The sequence below is a fragment of the Canis aureus genome, chromosome 1 (genome assembly GCF_053574225.1).
Source record: "Canis aureus isolate CA01 chromosome 1, VMU_Caureus_v.1.0, whole genome shotgun sequence".
Classification (NCBI taxonomy): Eukaryota; Metazoa; Chordata; class Mammalia; order Carnivora; family Canidae; genus Canis; species Canis aureus.
This window is the reverse complement of record NC_135611.1, coordinates 31,172,551-31,192,150: the sequence shown is the minus strand read 5'-3', so window position 1 is coordinate 31,192,150 and position 19,600 is coordinate 31,172,551. Positions and strand designations below refer to the sequence as shown.

Below are 19,600 nucleotides of genomic sequence, written 5' to 3'. Positions count from 1 at the left end.
ATTTTGCTGTTCTGATGACTCTAATTCCTTGAGATGAGTGCTTAACTCTGGATATTTTTACTCTTATTTTCTTTATGAGTAGTTAGGACTGTAAGTTACCCTGGGACTACTGCTTTAGCTGCATCCTCCAAATTTTGTTTTATAAAAATTTTATTATTTAGTTCTCAGTATTTTTAAATTTAGTTATTTTTATTTGACCCAAGACTTATGTAGACCCACATTTAATTTCTACTTGTCAGAGGATTTTCTATTTATACTTGTGTTTGATTTATAAATAAGTTTCATTGTTTTTAGAGAATACATTGATGTGATAGCAGTTCTTTAAAATGTTACAGCTTAATAAGAATATGTGGTTAGTTTTTCTTTAAGTGTTCCATGTGTGGCTGAAAACCCTGGCTGCTCTAATTGTTGGTTGTAGGGTTCTGAATATATTAATGAGATCTTAATCTTTTTTTTTTTTTCAAAGAATGCAGGGAGCTTAGATCACCTTAGCTGTACTTCCCAGCTTGAATGACCTGATATTTTACTTGACTTTTTCTTTTAAATTAAGACTTCATTTGTTTTCTAGTAGTTTTAGGTTTATAGAAAAAACTGAGCAAAAAGTACAAAATTCCCGTCTATCCCACCCCCAATTTCCCCTATAGTTTTAGCATTGTGCATTAATGTGGTACATTTGTTACAATTAATGAACCAATATTAATACGTTATTATTAACTAAAGTTCTTAGTTTAGTTTTTGCTATATTGTACATTCTTTGGGTTTTGACAAATGTACAATGACATGTATTCACCTTTACAGTATCATATAGAATAACAGTTTCACTACCCTAAAAATTCCCCGTGCTCTCCCTATGCATCCCTTCCTCCACCCCCACTCCCTGGCAACCACTTATCTTTTTCCTGTCTCCATAGTTTTGCCTTTTCTAGAATGCCATATAGTTGGAATAATAAAGTGTATAGTCTTTCCAGCTTGGCTTCTTTCACATAATGTGCATTTAAGATTTCTCCTTGTCTTTTTGTAGCTTGTTACTTGTATATTTACAAATTATTTGGCTTACTATCCTCGTGTCTCAGACTTTCCTTCAGCAATCATTATCCGCCTTCCTTCAATGAAGGAATAAAATCATTCTGTAAAAAATATGTATCTTTATTTCACTCACATTATTGGATGATAGATTTTCTGAGCAAATATTTCTAGATTGACAGATTTGTTTATCAGCATTTTGCAGATATTATCCTGCTGGTTTCAATAGCTGTTGAGAAGCTAATTATCACTGCTATGTCCTTGTAGCTGGTTTGTCTCTTCTGTCTGGCTGCCTTTAAAGTTTTCTCTTTGCTTTTGGCCTTTAATATCATTATGCAATTAAAGGTAAAGATACTTTATTTAAATTTTACTATAAGCTGTACTTTATACATCTATGGTTCATGTCTTCCATTTGCTTTTGGAAAATTTAGAATTACTATCTGATTGCTTTTTTTTGGTTCCTTTTGAGACTGTTATTAAATGTATTTTAGGCCTTTTCATTCTATTCTCCATATCTTCTAATTTCTCTTCCCAGGTGCCATCTCTTTCATTTTGCATTTATTGACTGGTTGGTAAGTTCTCTTCTCCCTGGAGTCTAATTATCTGTGAAACACATCCGTCCTTAAGTTTTAAATTTGAACAACGATACTTTTCATTTCTAAATGCTCTAAGGTTTTTCCCCTTAAAAGTGATTGGCAATTTTTGATGATCTCTTATTCCTTGATTTTATTTTTGGAATCTGTTATTTCTTTATCTGATCATTTAAATATCTGAATCCTTTAGAGTCAAAGTCTGTTTATCTTTGCTAAATCTCTCTTAAAATGAGAGTGAATTTTCCCTCTGAATTTGGTAATCTTTACAGTTGTGAGTTCTTATTTTGTGGCACCCGATCTATGAGGATCCTGAGATACTAAGTTGGAGGTGCTTTCCCCAGAGATGATTTGCATTCAGTACTGATGGGCCCAACACCAACATGGGATCACTTCAGCTCCATCTGGGAATTCCAGATTAAATGTGGGAGTTGCAGATTCAGTTTGTTTGCCTTGTTGGAACCCTCAGGCTCAGCCTTCCAATTTCATGGTGACCTATGCTCCAGTTTCACAAGCACATCACCTTGCCCGTCAGATTCTTGAGTGGCCTGCTGTGAATTGGTATAGCATGGAGCATTTTTTAATATTATTTGGTCATGGAAAATTTTTGGGGGGGGGTACTCCTTTTCAGATCTAGTTTTCCAGTGAACGTTGCTTAATTTCTAATCCAACCACTTCAGGAAACTGATGCTGTGTGACAGGCCAGTATTTCACAATGAGTCTGTGTTAGGGTGAGGGAAAAATCCTTTGCATTATAGAATCAATATGGTTTCTAACCCTGGAAAGTCCATTAGTAGAACATCCATTTCTTTCTTGGTGAAAGTATTCTTATATGTGACATGTCTCACCTTGGACATGTTCCTAAGAGTTAACTATCTTGTGGAAGATATTTGTTAAAATATATAAGTAAAATCTTAGATTTGTAGGGGGAGCAGTGAGATTAATGTTCTCAACAATAAAAGGTATAGATATGTTCTTGGTTAGAGGTAGGTGCTGAGTAGTTTCCTAAGAGTTAGGCTAGGTGATTTAAAAAGATACCTGTATACTCTAGGGTATTGCTGTTGAAATATGGAGGGGCAAAGCATTAATAAGTTCATGGCTCAATTTATCCAGATGAAAGCCTCTGAATTGAAATGTGCATTATTTAAGAGTCCCATTTTTTGACACAAAATTGGGATACTGGTGATTTAATTTGAGGACATTGAGTTTGAAATGCCAAGTATAATCTGCATTCCCACTTTAAGGCTCATTCCTTAAGCAGTATTTATAACTCAAAATTTTGCTGAATCATATTTCAGTTTCTTGCCCTTATATATTGTACTCATACTCTACACATATTTTTAAGACTCCTGCTGGTAGTTCTTCCTGCAAATAGATATTTGTTGATTGTTGTAACATAATAAGCAGTTTATATTGAATTGAAATTTAGAACCTTTATCCCTTAGTCACTGATTATAGAATACTATTGTTTGGAGGATTCTTAGGTAGGATTCTAAGTTCAGGGCTTTAAATACTAAGTTAACCATGCAGCAAGTGGTATAGATTCTTTACTACTTGGCAGTATTTTTGTCATTTATTAAGCAAGCATTTCTATTGAGTATTTTTTATTATTAGTAGTAGTATTTTATTATTTATTATTTTTGAGTCATATTAATTTTATTTCTAGTTAACATAGTGTCATATTAATTTCAAGCGTACAATATAGTGATTGAACAATTCCATACATCACCCAATGCTCACCATGACAAGTGCACTCCTGAATTGTCATCACCTATTTTTTATTTTATTTTATTTTATTTTATTTTATTTTATTTTATTTTATTTTATTTTATTTATCATCACCTATTTCACCCATCTCCCCCCACCTCCACTGTATAAACTATCAGTTACCTATAGTTAGGAGTCTGTTTCTTGTTGTCTCTCTCTCTCTCTTTTCCCCTTTGCTCATTTGTTTTGTTTCTTAAATTCCACATGAGTGAAATCATATGGTATTTATCTCTCTCTGTCTTATTTCTCTAGATCCAACCATGTTGTTGTAAATGGCATGGTTTCATTCTTTTTTAGTGCTGAATACAATTTCAATTGGATCTTTGTTAAGTTCTAGGCATTATGTTTACATAAAACAATCTCTTCCCAGAGAAACTTGTGGTTGTGTGTAGGACAAGCAAATGAATAGTTAGAGGTCAATGTGAAGCATTCGGGCAGATATATGCTCAAAGAGAACCCAGAACCATAAAAGAGGGAATCTAAGCCAAATGAGGACATGAGGAGTGTTCTTCTAAAATAAGCTCTTTTCTCATTCATTTCTAAACATTCACCACTTTCTTTAAATCCTTTGCCAATTGCTCTTCTTTTCTCTCGGGCTTAGTTTTTCTCACAGAAATGACCATTAAGCAAGAATTCTGTCCTTTACTCGCTTAAGTCAAATTTCCTCATCTTTTCTCATCCACCATGGTGGGAACTGTGCTAAGGAAGAGCTGTCCTTTTTTGTTCAAAGCAAGTTGTGCTGCCCTAGGTCCTCCTCCAACCTATGATCCCACCCAGTCTCCCTACTGGGATCCTGTTCTCCTTTTCCAACACATTTCTCCTCTCTCTCTGTCTCTCTCTCTCTCTCTCTTTTTCTCTCTCCCCCGCCCCCCGCCACACTCACTCCTTCATCCTGTCCCCTTCTCTCATACCATGGAAGGCCCACAAGTACCCCCCCATCCCTAGCAGATACTCACTATGTAGCCTCTCTCTTTCAAATCATTTCCCCTCAGTCCATAAGCATTAAATTATCTCCCATCCTGAAACAAACAAAACAGGAACTTTAACTTATATCTTAGGTCATTGTTCCTTCTGTGTGTCCCTTGTTGTTTTATTTCCTTCCACAATTTAAAAATAGTCCTCACTCCTGCCTTCTCTTCTCCCAATTGTTCTTTGTACAATTTGGCTTGTGCCCTCACCCTTGTCCTGCACTTAGTCTGATGAAAGTCATTACAACTTTCAAATCAATGATGGACCATTTCCAGTGTTTATCCTCCTTGGTGTTTATACTGAATGTTCTCTTCTTGAAGGGCTCTCTTACTTGACTTTGGGAATACCCTGACTCTGCTGCCCTCCAGTGTAGCTGGTGGTGGTTTCTCATACTTTTCTGTGAGCAATGCTTCCATGGGCTGCTGTTTTTGCTCAGTTCATATCAACCAATGGTAAACTTTCAAAAAAATCAACTTTAAATATAAAGATCCAAATAGGTTAAATGGAAAAGAAAAGAGTGTACCATGGAATAATTAGCTTAATAATTAATACCAGTAATATAAATTGTAATATGAATTACAAACACTCAGCAATTGTCTGCCTTTGACTCAGGGTATGATCCCAGGGTCTGGGATAGAGTCCTGCATCGAGCTCCTTGCAGGGAACCTGCTTCTCCTTCTGCCTATGTCTCTGCCTCTCTCTGTCTTTCATGAATAAATAAAATCTTTTAAAAAATTAATATAAATTGATATCAGCCCAAGGGATATTAACAGATTTAAAGACATTTCATCATAAAGGGGTCAATTTGTTAAGATGATATAACAATCCTAAATATATATACCTAACAACAGCACTTCAATATTATGAGGCAAAAGCAGAAGAAATTGAAAGAAGGAACAGACAAATTCACAATTACAGTTGGAGATTTTAACATTTCCTCAGAGTGTAATTGACCTAGTTAGTATTTATAGAACATTCCATCCAACAAGAGTGGGATATGAATTTTCAGGCATATATGGCATACTCAACAAGACAGACTATATTATGAACCATAAAAATTATTAAGTAGAAAAAAGTTGAAATCATGTCCTCTGGAATTTAAATTGGAAATCAATAGGAAGATACAAGGAAAGTCTCCAAATATTTGGAAATTAAACAACATACTTTTCAATAACAAGGATTAAGGAAGAAATTATAAAATTGAAAAATATTTTAAACTATTGTTAACTTGAAAAAGGAGTAAATTAAACACAAAGTAAGAAGTAGGGAGGAGAATATTAAAGTAGTAGAGATTAAAAAAAATAGAAAATGAGAAAAAAAGAATGAAATTAAAAGCTGGTTATTGGAAGAGAATCAATAAAAGTAGATAATATTTATCCAGACTGATCAAGAAACAGAGTAAGGGCAAAAATTGCTGACTTTGGGAATGGCAGGGGGGCATTATCACTACAGACATTTAAGAAACAATAAGGGGGATGCCTGGGTGGGTTGGTTAAATGTCTGCGTTCAGCTCATGTCATGATCCCAAGGTCCTGGGACTGAGCCCTGCATCAGGTTTCCTGATCAGTGGGGAGCCTGCTTCTCCCTCTCCCACGCTCTCTTTTTCTCAAATAAATAAATAAAATCTTTTTTAAAAAATGAGGAAATATTATGGCCAATAAACTTGACAACTTAAATGAATTAATAAATTACCAAAGCTCACTCAAGAAGAAATAGATATACCATGTGATTTAGCAGTTACATCCCTAGATATCTATGGGAGACAAATAAAAACTTGTATACATATATGTATAGCAGCATTATTCATAATAGCTGAAACATAGGAACAACCCAAATGTTCATCAACTGATGAATGATAAGCAAAATGTGATCTATCAATAGATCTATCAATCTATCTATCAATACAATGGAGTATTATCTGGCCATAGAAAGAAATGAAGTACTGATACATAATACATGCTATAATATAGATGAATGTTGAAGACATTGTGCTAAGTGAAAGAAGCAAGTTATAAAAGACCACATATTCCATTTATATGAAATTTACAGAATAAGCAAACCTAGAGAGACAGAATGTAGATTAGTGATTGCGTTAGGGTAGGTGGAGGTGAGTGATAGGTAAAGTATATGGGGTTTGAGGTGATGGAAAGGTTCCAAGATTTACTGTGATGATAGTTATGCAAATTTTTGAGTCTAAAAATCACATTGAATTGTATACTTTAAATGAGTGAATAATATGGTATGTGAATTACAGCTCAATAAAGCTGTTATATAAAAAATAGATAACCTGAATAGCCACTGTCTATTAAAGAAATTAAATTCATAGTTTAAGACCTTCCTCAAAAGAAAACTCCTTCCCAGATGTATTCATTGGTGATTCTACTTAACATTTGAGGAAAAACATCATCAGCTTTACAAAAACCCTTCTAAATCTAGAAGAGAAAGAAAACATTTCACAATTCTTCTTTGAGGCTACCATCACCTTGATATCAAAATCAAAGGCATTATAAGAAAAGAAGCTACATACCAATATTACTTATAGATGTAAAAAAACTTTAGCAAATTAAATCCAGTAATATATGATAATAATAACACATCATGACTGTTATGGACTGAATTGTGTCCCCTCCAAAATCCATATTTTGGCTCCCAATGTGACTGCAGTTGGAGATAAGGCCTTTAAAGAGATAACTAAGGTTAAGTGAAGTCATAAGGCTATGGCCCTAATTCCATAGGACTGACATCCTTATAAGAAGAAGGAGAGATGCCAGAGATCTTTCTCTTTGCAGGTGCACAGAGGAAAGGCTATGTGAGAACTCAGCAGAAACACTATGTCTGTAAGCCAGGAAGTGGTCTCACCAGAAACCAGTGCTGCTTTTGCCTCAGTCTTGGACTTCAGACTCGGAAAGGTGAGATAGTAAGTTTCTATTGTTTAAGCCGCTCAGTCAGTGGTATCCAGTTGGGGGAGCCCCAGGAGCCTAACATAATGACCAAGTGGATTTTATCCCAGGAAGGTAAGTTTAGATTAACATTAAAAAGTTAAGCTGATTTTTCACATTAACCGACATTGAAAAAATAATATGATAGCCTCAAAAGACACAGAAAGAACACCTGACAGTCTTCAACACTCATGAAAAAATATATTTCAGCAAACTAGGAGTGAAAGAAGCCTTTCTCAACCTGATGAAGAATAGCTAAAGTTATATTTAATAATGATAGACTGATTGCTTTCTGCTAAGGTCAGGAATGAGGCAAAAATGTTGTTTCTCACCACTCCTATTCAACATCCTTACTAGAACTAAATCCAGTATAATAAGATCAGTAAAAGAAATAAAAGACATGTATATTGGAAAAGAGTAAAATTATTTTAATTATCAGATGACAAGATTGTCTAGATATACCACAGAATTTATCAAAAAAACCCTACTAGAAATAATTAACTTTTATTAAGGTCACAGGATATAAAGTCAATATGGAAAAATCAATTGTATTTCTGTATATTAGTAAAAACTGTTGGAAAAATATAAATTATAATAGCATAAAACTATAAAATACTTAGGGACACATTTAATAAAATATGTGTAAATTGTACACAAACTGTACATTACTGTACAAACTGTACATTACTGAAAAGATTAAAGAAGACTTAAAAAATGGGGAGGCATACTCTATTTCTGGGTCAGAAGAGTTAATATTAAGTTCTCAGTGATCCCTAAATTGATACCCAAATCCTATGCAATCTCAACTCACATTCCAGGAGATTGTTTTGAGGAGATTAATAAGATTTTCTAAAATGTATATAGAAATGAAAAAGACTTGGGATAGCCAAAGCAATTTTAGAAAAAAAGAAGAGATTGGATGATTTGCTATGTGATATCAAGACTTCAAAGGTGTATAGTAACCGTGTTGGTGTGATACCGACATGTGGTGTGGTACAAGCATCTAGACCATTTCAGGAAAATGGAGTTCAGAAATAAATCTACTGATTGTTTTGAAAAGGTAATAAGATGAATCCATAGGAAAAGGATAATCTTTTCAATAAATGGTGCTGGAACATTTTGAAATCTACATGCAATGAAACAAAACTCAAAGCTTCCTTCATACTGTATGAAACAACTACGAGGGCATCATTGACTTAGACCGCTAGACTTAGACTGCTAGAAGGAACACTTGACATGTTGTTTGTGAACCTAGGCAAAGATTTCTTGGGTAAGACATAAAAATGGTGAAAATAAAGAATTAAAGGTAATAAATTTGATTTCAGCAAAATTAAAACTTTTTCTTTTCAAAATTTACTATTAAGAAAATGAAAAGACAAGGTACAAACTGTGATTTGCAAAAACCTATGTCTGATAAAGAACTGTATCCATAATATAAACATAACTTTTTTGTTTTACATATATGTGAGTGATTATGTATATATGCATAGTTGACACAATGTTACATTAATTTTGGGTGTACAACAGTGATTTGAAAAATCCATACATTATGCTATGCTCACCATAAGAGGAGCTACCATCTATCCCCGTACAATGCTATTACTATACCATGACTATATTCTCTGTGCTGTGCCTTTGATCTCCACACCTATTCATTCCATAGCCTGAAGCCTGTACCTCCCACTCTCCCTCACCGATATTGCCCATTCCCCCATCCTCCATCCTCTGGCACCATCACTTTGTTCTCTGTTTTTATATATATATATATAAAGAGCATACAGTTAAGTACAATCACATAGTGTTTGTCTTTCTCTGTCTGAAAATTTCACTTAGTATAATACCCTCCAGGTCTATCCATGTTGTAGAAAATGGCAAGACCTCATTCTTTTTTATGGCTGGGTAATGTACTATTGCATATATATACCACATCTTATTTATCCATTCATCTATTATCCATTCATCTATCAATGGACACTCAAGTGTTATTTTGGTTATTGTAAATAATGCTGCAACAAACACAGGGGGGCACATATCTTTTCACATTAGTGTTTTTATTTGGGTTAAGTGCTCAGTAGTGGAATTACTGGATTGTATACTATTTCTACTTTAATTTTTTGAGGGACCTCCATACTGGTTTTCCCAGTTGTTGCAGTGATCCACATTCTTACCAACAGTGCATAAAGGTTCCTTATTCTCCATATCCTTGCCAACACTCGTCACTTCTTATCTTTTAGATTCTAGCCATTCTGAGAGGTATAAGATGATATCTTACTCTGGTTTTGATTTGCATTTCCCTGATGATGAGTAATGTGGAGCATCTTTTCATGTATGTGTTGGTCATTTGTGTATTTTCTTTGGAAAAATGTCTATTCATGTCCTCTGCCCATTTTTAAATGGAATTGTTTGGTTTGTTTGTTTTTAGTGTTATATAAGTTCTTTATATGTTTTGGATATTAACCCTTACTAGTATATTATCTGAAAATATCTTTTCCCATATAGTCAATTGCCTTTTTGTTTTATTGATGGTTTCTTTCACTGTGCAAAAGCTTTTTTTTCTTAAAGATTTTATTTATTCATTCCTGATAAACACACACACACACACACACACAGAGAGAGAGAGAGAGAGAGAGAGAGAGAGAGAGAGGGAGAGAGGCAGAGACACAGGCAGAGGGAGAAGCAGACTGCATGCAGGGAGCCTGATGTGGGACTCAATCACAGAACTCCAGGATCACACCCTGAGCCAAAGGCAGACAAGACACTTAACCGCTGAACTACCCAGGTGTCCCGGCAAAAGCTTTTTATTTTGGTATAGTCCCAATAGTTTATTTTTGCTTTTGTTTTCCTTGGCTAAGGAGACATTAACATAAATATGTTGCTAAGGGCAATGTCTAAGAGATGACTCCTTATGTTTTCTTTTAGGAATTTTGTGGTTTCAGATCTCACATTTAGGTCCTTAATCTATTTTGGGCTTATTTTTCTGTGTAGTGTAAGAAAGTGGTCCAGTGGTTTTTTTTTTTTTTTGCATGCAGCTGTCCAATTTTCCCAGCATCATTTATTGGAAAGACTATCTTTTCCCTTATTCTTGCTTCATTTGTTGTAGATTAATTGGCCACATAAATGTGGGTTTATTTCTAGGTTCTCTATCCTGGTGTATTGATCTGTGTGTCTATTTTTATGCCAGTACCATTCTGTTTTGATTACTGTAGCTTTTTTTTTTTTTTTTTTTTTGTAGCTTTGTAGTGTATCTTGAAATCTGGAATTGTGAACCTCCAGCTTTGTTCTTCTTTCTCAAGATTGCTTTGCCTATTTCAGTCTTGTGGTTCTATACAAATTTTAAAATTATTCTAGTTCTGTGAAGAATGCTCTTGGTGTTTTTTTTTTTTTCATTTATTTATGATAGTCACACACAGAGAGAGAGAGAGAGAGGCAGAGACATAGGCAGAGGGAGAAGCAGGCTCCATGCACCAGGAGCCTGACGTGGGATTCGATCCCGGGTCTCCAGGATCGCGCCCTGGGCCAAAGGCAGGCGCTAAACCGCTGCGCCACCCAGGGATCCCGCTCTTGGTGTTTTGATAGTAATTGCACTGAATCTGTAGGTTTCTTTGGGTGGTATGGACATTTTAACATTATTCTTCCAATTCTGAGCATGTCTTTCCATTTGTTTGTGTCATCTCCAATTTCTTTCACCAATACTTTGCAGAGTATAGGTGTCTCATCTCCTTGGTTAAATTTATTCCTAAGTATTTTATTCTTTTTGGTGCAACTGTAAATGAGACTGTTTTCTTAATTTCTATACTTATACAAAGTATAAGTGTGTTATTTTGTTGTTAATGTATAGAAATGCAAGAGATTTCTCTATATTAATTTTGTATCCTGCAACTTTACTGAATTCATTTTTCAGTTTTAGTAGTTTTTTGGTGGAGTCTTGAAGAGTTTTCTATATATAGTATTATGTCATCTGCAAACAGTGACAGTTTTACTTCTTACCAATTTGGATACCTTTTATTTCCTGTCCAATTTCTGTGATTTGGAATTCCAGTACTGTATGGACTAAAAGTGGTGAGAGTGGACATTTTTGTCTTGTTCCTGATCTTAGAGGAAATCTCTGAGTATTCCACCATTGACTATAATGTTAGTTGTGGGTTTTTCATATAAGGTCTTTATGTTGTTGAGGTATGCTCCCTCTAAACCCACTTTTCTGAGAGTTTTTTTCATAAATCGTTGTCAAAGATGGTCAAATTCTTTGTATGATCCTATGGTTTTTATTCTTCTTTTTGGTAGTGTGATGTATCACATTGATTGATTTGCAAATATTAAACTGTCCTTATATCCCCAGAATTAATCCCACTTGAATGATCCTTTTAATCTTGCTGTTGAATGCAGTTTGCTAATGTATTGTTGAGGATTTTTGCATCTATGTTCATCAGAGATATTGGCCTACAGTTTTCTTTTTCTATACTGACTTTGTTTTTTGTATCAAAACCATAAACTTTGGAAGCTTTTATTCCCCTTTATTTTTGAAATAGTTTGAAGACTATTAATATATTAAATTCTTATAAATACTTTAAATGTTTGATTGAATTCATCTGTGAACCCATCTGGTCCTGGACTTTTGTCTGTTGGGAATTTTTTGATTATTGACTCAATTTCATTACTAGTAATTGGTAAGTTCAGGTATTCTTTTTCTTCTGGGTTCAGTTTTGGAAAATTGTAGCTTTCTAGGAATTTATTAATTTCTTCTTAGTTGTCCAATTTGTTGTCCAGTTTGTGGACCTATAATGTTTCATAGCCTCATAAGCCTCTGTATTTCCTTTTTTAAAGATTTTATTTATTTATTTGAGAGAGAGAGAAAGAGAGAGTAGAGGGAAAGGGATAAGCAAGTCCCAAGACTCCAGAACTTGACAGGGGCTTGATCTCACGACCCTAAGATCATGACTGAGCTGAAACCAAGAATTGGACACTTAACTGAGTAAGCCACCTATGCATCCCTTTAAAGATCTTATCTATTTATGTGAAAGGAGAGAGAGAGAGAGAGAGACAGAGACAGAGACAGAGAGAAAGAGAATGAGTGGGGGGAAGGGAAGAAGGAGAAAGATGATCAGACTCTCCAATGAGCATGGAGCCCAACTCATGGCTCAATCCCAGGACCCTGAGATCACAACCTTAGCCAAAGTCAGAAAGTTAACTGACTGAGCCACCCAGGTGCCCCAATCCTTTGAATTTTTGTAGTGTTGATTGTTACTTCTCCTTTTTGCTTCTGATTTTATTTACCTGAGTCCTCCTTCTTTTTTTCTTGATGAGTCTGGCTATCAATATTTATCTTTGCAAAGAAGGAGCTTTTGGTTTTATTGATCTGTTGTATTGCTTTATCTCTATTTCTTTTATTTCTTCTCTGATTTTTATTATATCCTCCCTTCTATGAATTTTGGGCTTTTTCTCTTCCTAGTTTTTTTTAAAGATGTAAGTTTAGATTGTGTATTTGAGATTTATATTATTTCTTGAGGTAGGCCTGTATGTATTGCTATAAATTTCCCTTGACTTGCTTTTGCTCTGTTCTAGAGATTTTGGACTGTTGTGTTTTTATTTTCATTTGTCTACATGTATTTTTAAAATTTCCTCTTTGATTTCTTGGTTGACCCATTTATTGTTTATTAGCATGCTTTTTTTAGCTCTACCCATCTGTGTTTTTTTTTCTATTTTCATATCATTGTGGTCGAAAAAGATACATGATATGATTTCAGTCTTTTAAATTTTTTAAGGGATCCCTGGGTGGCGCAGCGGTTTGGCACCTGCCTTTGGCCCAGGGCGCGATCCTGGAGACCCGGGATCGAATCCCACGTCGGGCTCCCAGTGCATGGAGCCTGCTTCTCCCTCTGCCTGTGTCTCTGCCTCTCTCTCTCTCTCACTGTGTGCCTATCATAAATAAAAAAATTAAAAAAAAATAAAAAAAATAAATTTTTAAAGATTTGTTTCATTGCCTAACATGTTATCTGTCTTGGAGAATACTCCATGTACATTTGAAAAGAATGTATATTCTGCTGTTTTGGGATGGAGTGTTCTGTATATATCTGTTAAGTCCATTTGGTCTAATGCTTTATTTAAAGACACTATGTCCTTATTGATTATTTGCCTGAATGATCCATCTATTGATATAAGTGAGATGTTAAGGTCGCCTGCCATTATTGTGTTACTGTCAATTTCTCCCTTTATGTACATTAAGATTTGCTTTATGTATTTAGGTGCTCCAATGTTTGGTGCATAGAAAATTACAATTGTTATTTATTCTTGTTGGATTAACACTTTGCTATAGCCTTTGTTTTAATTACTCTTGTTGGATTAGCACTTCGCTACTATCTTTATTTTAAAGTACATTTGATAAAAGTATTGCTCTGCTTCCCTTTTTGTGCTTCTTTTTGCATGGTGTATGTTTTTCTGTCCCTTTACTTTGAGTCTGTCTGTGTTTTTAGGTCTGAAGTGAATCTCTTGCAGACAGCATATAGATGGGTCTTGCTTTTTTATTCATTCAGTCATAGTATGTCTGGACTATGGGTTAAATTGGAGCATTTAACCCATTTACATTAAAACTAATTATTGATACGTATGTACTTATTGTCATTTTGTTAACTGTTTTCTGTTTTTGTTTTTTTGTTTTTTTGTAGCTTATTCTGTTCCTTTTTTTTCTCTCTCTCTTGCTTTTCTTTCCTGTGACTGAAGACTTTCATTAGTATTATGCTTGGCTTTCTTTCTTTTTACTTTTGTGTATCTTTTACAGGTTTCTCTTGTTACCATTATGTTCATGTATAACATCCGAAGTGTACAGCAGTCTCTAGTAAGCTGATGATCACTGAAGTTTAAGTGAATTCTAAAAGAACTTCATTTTTATTTCCTATCTCCATGCTTTATGTCTAATGTGTCATATTTTACATGTCTTTATTTAGTAAGTCCCCTTAATTATTTAAATGATTGATTTTACTACTTTTTTCTTTTTATCTTCATACTAGCTTTATTTATTTTTATTTTTTATAAAGATTTTATTTAGTTGAGAGAAAGAGACAGAGATAGCAACAGAGAGCATGAGTGGGAAGGAGAGGGAGAAGCAGGCTCCCCACTAAGCAGGGAGCCCCATGTGAGGCTTGATCCCAGGACCCTGGGATCATAAGCCTAGTTGAAAGCAGGTGCTTAACCAACTGAGCTACCCAGGAGTCCCCATACTAGCTTTATAAGTGATTACTGTACTTTTTTGTATGTTTGCTTTTACTTGTGAATTTTTTTCCTTTTATAGTTTTATTACTTCTGGTGATGACCTTCACTTTTCCATTTAAAGAAATTCCTTAAACATTTTTTATAAGACTGAATTAGTTCTGATGAATGTCTTCAACTTTTGTTTGTCTGGGAGAAGATCTCTCCTTCAATTCTTTTTTTTTAATTTTTATTTATTTATGATAGAGAGAGAGAGAGAGAGAGAGAGAGAGGCAGAGACACAGGCAGAGGGAGAAGCAGGCTCCATGCACCGGGAGCCCGACGTGGGATTCGATCCCGGGTCTCCAGGATCACGCCCTGGGCCAAAGGCAGGCGCCAAACTGCTGCGCCACCCAGGGATCCCCTCTCCTTCAATTCTTAATGATAACCTTGCCAGTAGAGTAATGGTTGTAGGTGTTTTCCTTTTAGCACTTTGAATATATGAGGCCGCTCCTTTCTGGCCTGCAAAGTTTCTGCTAAAAAATCAACTGATAGCTTTATGGAATTTCCCTTGTATGTTACTAGTGACCTCTATCCTGATGATTTTAAAATTCTCTGTCTTTAATTTTTGCCATTTTAATTATTATGTGTCATGATGTGGACCTCCTTGTTTTCATCTTGTTTGGAGCTTTCTGTAATTCCTGAACCTGGATGTCTTTTCCCTTGCCAGGTTAGAGAAGTTTTCAGCTATTATGTCTTCAAGTAAATTTTCTGTCCCTTTCTCTCTTCTTCTTGGACACCTATAGTAGAAATGTTTCTTTGCTTGATGTCGTCCAAGAAATCCTTTAAACTATCCCCACTTTAAAACTTCCTTTTCCAAAAAGAACTCTTATAATAATAAGACAATGTGACTTAAACATGTGCAAAAGATTTGAAAAGTATTTCACCCTCCCCCCATCAAAAAAGGAAAACAAGAACACAAAAAGATTTTCAACATCACTAGTCACCAGGGAAATGCAAATTAAAACTACAATGAGATGTCATCACATATCTTGCTAGAGTATATGTGCTTAAAGAGATTTTAATATCCCTGATAATACAGATTTTAGCAAGGATATACAGTAACTAGAACTTGTATACTGTCTGTGGATAAGAAAATAGTTTCATCACTTTGGAAAAATGTTTTAGTTAAAAAAAAAGAAATAAAACCGCAATGCCACCAGTAGATAGTACCCAGAAGATATGAAAATATATCTTCATGGGCAGCCTGGGGGTTCCCTGGGTGGCTCAGTGGTTTAGCGCCTGCCTTCGGCGCAGGGCCTGATCCTGGAGACCCAGGATTGAGTCCCACGTCGGGCTCCTTGCCTGGAGCCTGCTTCTGCCTCTGCCTGTGTCTCTGCCTCTCTCTCTCTCTCTTTCTCTTATTAATAAATAAATAGAATATTTTTTAAAGGAAAATATATCTTCACACAGAGACATATGATTGTTTATGGTGGTTTTATTTGTAAAAGTCCCTAATTGGAAACTAGACAGTGCACATCAACTGAAGAATGCCAGCACATTGTAAGAATCTGTACAACAGATTATTTGGTAATTTAAAGAAATGAATTACCGACACATACATCAACATGGATGAATCTCTGAAGCATTACACTTTGTATAAAAAGCTGAACACAAAAGAGTATACACTGTATGATGTTATTCATATGAAATTGTAGGAAAAAAAACTATAAAGACAGAAAACAAAACAGTGGTTACCAAAGGCCAGGTTGGAGGGGGATGACTGGTTGGTAAGGGGATATGGTTTGGGTGATGAAATGTTCTATATCATGATTGATGTGTTGGCTACACAGTTTTATATGTGTCACACTTACCAAATTGTACACTTAAATCTGGTACATTTCATTATATGTAACTTATACATCTATAAAATTCATTTTGTTTCGAATGCTGTAAGAATGCTATAAGGTGTACCTGGAGTCATGTGGAGAAGCTGGCAGGCTTGAAGGAATTTTTGGAAAAGCAGAAGCTGTCTAGGAGCTCCATGAAGGCAGGAGGGAGTCTTTCTTGTGCGCCACTGTATATCCAGATTCTGTCTTTGTGCTCAGCACATGGTATATGCTCAGTAGAAACTTGATTGAATGAAGAATGATAGTATTTCCGAGTATCAAAGAATGAAGATTAGGACCAAGAAGGAGCAATATGAATTTCCAGAGCCTGGCAAGGAGAGGGCAGGGAAGTAAAATAAGCCAATTATCTGGAGCCCTCAGTGCCACAATTGTGCATATTAACTCTACTCAAATGATAGTAATATTAGAACTATGTTCTGTTAGAACCAGACAGATAAATACATGATTTTAAATTTTAAGGAGGGAAAAGGGTACAGGAATTCCTCTGGTAAGTGTGGATGGAAAATAATGGAGGGGAAAGTCTGGAGTTAGGGAGGAGAGCATTTAAGAGGCTGTTGGCACATGTGCATCAAAGGAAAGTTCAAATGCAGTAGAAATGGATATAAAGAAGGTCTTGAAGCTGCTTTATCCTTTCCTTTTTGTAGACTTTTGATTTGTGCATAGAAAGTCTTTTCCTTTTAAAGTCAATTTTTCTGATTATTTAGAATCATCAATGGCACAAGGATTAGAAAATCAAACATAGAAGAAAAGTAACATTTCTATTAAATCTATCAACTTAAAAATTTTAGTATTAATACTTCTGATTTGTGTAATTGTGATTGTATGTATTTTTAATTTTTTAAAAGAATTTATTTATTCATTAGAGAGAGAGAGAGAGGCAGAGACACAGGCAGAGGGAGAAACAGGCTTCATACAAGGAGCCCAACGTGGGACTCGATCCTCGGTCTCCAGAATCACACCCTGGGCTGAAGGCAGCGCTAAACCGCTGAGCCACCCAGGCTGCCCTATATATGTATTTTTCAAACAAATATGAAGGTTGGTTTAAAAAAAATCTTAAAGTTGGAAAACTGCAGCTTAGGGGGTTTTAAGGAGTTTCTGCTTTCTAAGGTAGACCCTCTCTTTGTGCTGGGAGATATCCTTAATTCTAGTGGAAGTCCTGAATTGCTAGGGTATTTACCCAAGTGTGGAAATTTCAACCTGAGATGTGTTCTGTCTAGTAAAAAATTGATAATTGGTGGTAACATGATTTGCCCCTTAAACCTGAAGGTATTTTCTACATACAAGTTGAAACTTCAGCTCCTTATGCCTGAATGTGATTAGGGGTTTATATTTGGCATAGACAATGGCATTTGCCCAAGTAATTGCTTTCGGGTGGAAAGATGGGTAGACAATGGGCTGGAATGCCTATCAGACAGTGTGACCTAGACTGAAGGAGACCCTGGAGAATGTTCTCTGGATTCTTACATTGTCATGGACTGGACCATGAGAATTAGATCACAGTCCAGTTGCTGTTCACCTGTCCAATCCATCCCAGGACAGAAACTGGAATAAATATTAAATGAGAGGAAAAAATATGGCTATAATGTGAAAAACAAAGCAGGTTAGTGTTTCAAAGGAGACAGCTGATAAAAGAGGCACAACAATGGTCTGGAAACAGGATGGGGTGCCTGGTGGTGTCCTATACTTCTTCCAGCCTGATTCCTAGAAAGTTTCAAGGAATGAGAAATTATCAAGAAAAAACTAATCTTAAGGTAATGAAGTGGAGGGAACTGTCTAAAAAAAGATTGGTGAAGAAGGGGAGTTTATTGATAATACAGCATTTATAAGATCACCACACCACTATTACTAGATCAAAACCAATATAAGTGTAATTCTAGAGAATGACCTCTTCAGTCTGTTTGGGTGGCTATCACAAAACATCATCAACTGGGTGGCTGGGAAACAGCAGAAATTTATGTCTTACAATTCTGGGGGCTAGCAAGTCCAGGATCAGGAACTGGCAGATTCAATGTCTGGTGAAAAACCACTTCCTGGTTCACAGATGAATGTCATCTTGTGTCCTCACAAGGGAGAAGGAGCAAGAGAGCTCTTGGAGTCTCTCTCATAAGGGCACTAATCCTGTTTACCAGGGCCCCACCCCCATAACATAATCACCACTGAAAGACCAGCACCTCTTAATACCATTGGGGATTAGGTTTAAATGTATGAATTTTGGCAGGAAACAAACATTTAGTCTATAGTAGTAACTCACTTTTGTTTTTGTTTTTTGTTTTTAAGTGGATTTTGGGTCTAAGCATAGAATGGGCTAATAGAAAACTTTAATTTGTAGCTATTTTGAAAAATATTTAGACCTGTGCTATTCTGGGAATTAAATATTCAATTACTATATACCATTGAATTTTACCTATTCTATATTAATATAAAAATTTAAAATGTACATATAAATGCTACTTGGGTACAGTTATTTCATAAGCTTTATAACCTTTTAGGTTATTTTGCTCTGATAAGTTTATGAACAGGCCTGTAGGTCAGTAGTAAAAGACATAAGTTCCAGGGCCAGATTTTTTTTCCAGATTTTATTTATTTATTATAGAGAGACTCATGAGAGAGAGAGAGAGATAGATAGAGAGAACACAATTGGAGGGGAGGAACAGAGGGAGAAAGAGAAGCAGCCTCCCTACTGGGGAGGGAGCCTGATGTGGTGCTTGATCCTAGGACCCTTGGTATCATGCCCTGAGCAGAAGTCAGATACTTAACTGACTGAGCCACCCAGGCACCCAAAGGGGCCAGATTGTTTTGATTCCATTTCTACTATTTAAACAAGAATGACTTTGGGCAAGTTAGATAATTCCTTTAAGCTTCAGGCTCTTCTGTAGAATATGGGTAATGCCTAGCTCCAAACTGTCCTGAAAATTGCATGAAATAATCCATGTCAAATGCTTGATAGGTTCTTAGCTACTGTGATGATAGGAAATACTACTTCTATTATTAAAAGAGAATTATAAACTTAAGAGAAATTTCACTGTGAGAGCTCTTTGGTCAAAATCCTTTTCTTGGTCTCAAGTCTTTTTTTGATTGGACTATACAGAACATACAATGTTATGTTTTAGGTATACAACATATTGATTTGACAATACATGCATAGACAATGCATGTCTATACATGCATTACTCAGTGTCCACCAGGATAAGTGTAGTCACCATCTGTCACTATACAACGTTAT

The 19,600-nt window shown here is 35.4% G+C and overlaps 1 long non-coding RNA gene across 1 annotated transcript in view; it reads left to right on the top strand.

The window, feature by feature from the left end:
* Window positions 1-19,600, top strand: part of LOC144312088 (uncharacterized) — a 47,793-nt gene that overhangs the window by 6,058 nt on the left and 22,135 nt on the right. The window contains exon 2 of the long non-coding RNA XR_013377528.1: window positions 7,139-7,258. This is a non-coding gene — a long non-coding RNA (uncharacterized LOC144312088). The remainder of the gene's footprint in view (window positions 1-7,138; window positions 7,259-19,600) is intronic.